Genomic DNA, 2,355 nt, shown 5'->3' with positions numbered 1-2,355 from the left:
AACTTAATCCATATATATTCGTTAGGGCCGGACAATGGGTTGGGCGGCCCACAGCTCAAACCAAACGGTTCGGGCTTTGACCTACTTTTCAGAAGAAAGCCTGACCCAAGTTGGGCTTTGACCTAGTTTTCAGAAGAAGGCCGGCTGACCCAAGTTGGGCTTAAACCCGACTCAAGATAAACAATCATTAGTCATATCAGGCCATCTCGTGGGCTAACAGGCTATCCGGGGGCTATATATATATATATATTGAAAATTGAGTTCAAAAAATGGATTCATCTTGGATCCCATCTATTTTTTTTTTTAATTTTGTTTAAAAGAACCCATTAATTCAAAGAAACCAATGAGAAATGTGGAAAATAAAGGATGGCCTGCAATCTAGCCTCACCCGGTCCAAATTAGACCCATGGGCCTAATTGGCGAGCTGTGGGTTTTGTATTAGATTTGGGCTCGACCCGGTTAGTCAAGGGGCTCAGTTTAACAGGCCCAACTCCGTCAACCAGGTCAAGCCTGTCCACTAAATGGCCCGGGCCAGCCCGAGCGGCTCATTGTATTGTCCAAAGTCTCCAAAGAGTTCAAATGCTATTTGACAAGTATGCAAATGAGATCAAACTTGTGATCCAAATCCAGAACGGAGATGTTTCAGCAATAACATGTTGGTCATTCTCGTAATTGAGCGGGGGCATTAAAGACCATTTATGAGCAACAGTTATCTTGAAAAGCAATAATTGAAGGGTTAAAAGTCTCATTAATCAAGAAGAATGGTAGAAGAGCATTTGTCACCAACTAACAAAAGAACCCCCCAATTCCAGGCGTTACTTACAACCACAGTGGCATAATTGTAATTTAGTTAAAACAGTAGGCATTTTCAAGCATCAACCGCCTATATCTACCTTCTCCACCCACCCTCCCATTCCTTCCTGAGCTCTCTCTCTCTCTCTCTCGTGAGAAGTGGTTCTCTCTCTAAGCAAGGAGATGAAGCTGCTGATCCGGAAGCTCTCTCGAGTGGCCGACTCGTCCCCGACGAGCTACGCGCTCCTCCGGTCCGAATCGGCCGCGGAGAACCGGAAAGGCCGGAGGCGCTGCCCCTGCCCCTGCTCATGCTCGCCTTCTTCTCTGGAAGGAGGGGCGTTCCCGGCGGGGGGGAGGGTGCCGTCCGGCCACCTGCCCGTGTACGTCGGGGAGGCGATGGAGCGGTTCGTGGTGAGCGCGGAGCTGCTGAACCACCCGGTCTTCGTCGAGCTGCTGCACCGGTCCGCCCAGGAGTACGGGTACGACCAGAAGGGGGTTCTCCGTATCCCCTTCCCTGCCGGAATATTCCGTGCCGCTCTCGATATTCTCCGCCGGACGGACGACGCGGCCGCTGCGGTCGATCTCGTCCGCTCCGCCGCTATTGAGGTCTCCTGACTGACGGAAGTGCCCCTTGACGGTCAAAGGTTGGACGGCTTTGGTGTTTGACTCTGACCAACTTACTACTCACTTTGAGTCCTCTTTTTTTCTTCTTCCGTTCCTCCTGGTTTGGTGAGAGTATCGTATTCGTACGGTAGTTGGGTTGAGGGTAGTTTCGGAATTCTGGGGTTCCAGTGCAATTTGGTCCTTCGCCTCTGGGTGTTTTTGTTGACTTTTTCTTGTTTTGATTCTGATGAGGAAAGAGGTTTTATGTAAATATGACAGAGAAGAGGAGCAGCGTTCGTGTAAATCCTGAACATTAGTCGTTGCTGTACGTAAGTTTCTTTTCTTGTTCTCCTCAGTTCGGAAGAGGAGTGTAGGGGAGAGGAGCAGCGTTCTGTAAATTGTGAATTTCGATCTCAGTTGTGTGTAATTTTCTTTCCCTTTCTTTCGATTGAAGAGAGCAATTGTTTGCTCATCCTTGTTTGAAATCGTGGCGTATGGATCCTTATGGAGATCTTGAAGATGACTATTTTACCCATGCTTGATGATTCATCTTTTCTTTTTTTGTGGATTTTTAGGTGTTATTTTTCTGCTGTGATTTTACAGTTTTTGTAAAAGGAGAAGTGGAGAGATGAGGAAGAGAATTGCTATTATGACAAATCTACGGGTATAGTTGTTGGCCGTACGGGGCGTTTGTTTCATGCTCTTTCATAGGAAATAGGATCTCTTTCCTATAAAGGGTGAAACATGCATGTGCATGAGATACATGTATTGGGACTCAAATACTGAAGTAAAAAAACAATTTTCCTGTGAAAATAGGATCATATTTCTCCTTGTAGAGAAACACTTTCCCTTCAAAGTGGCACTCTTTCAAAAGAAAAGAGGCTTCTCTAGGATGCGTTCCACTCTCTCGGATCTGAAGATCGGAGCTGATACCAAATCTGAACATATTCACATTTTAGT

The 2,355-nt window shown here is 46.5% G+C and overlaps 1 pseudogene; it reads left to right on the top strand.

Moving 5' to 3' along the window:
• Positions 1-931: 931 nt before the first annotated feature.
• On the top strand, positions 932-1,963 carry LOC149834490 (auxin-responsive protein SAUR71 pseudogene; annotated as a pseudogene).
• Positions 1,964-2,355: the final 392 nt, after the last annotated feature.

The sequence above is a fragment of the Nuphar pumila genome, chromosome 6, assembly GCF_984573655.1.
Source record: "Nuphar pumila chromosome 6, dmNupPumi1.hap1.1, whole genome shotgun sequence".
Lineage (NCBI taxonomy): Eukaryota > Viridiplantae > Streptophyta > Magnoliopsida > Nymphaeales > Nymphaeaceae > Nuphar > Nuphar pumila.
This window is presented reverse-complemented; position numbering and strand designations above follow the sequence as displayed.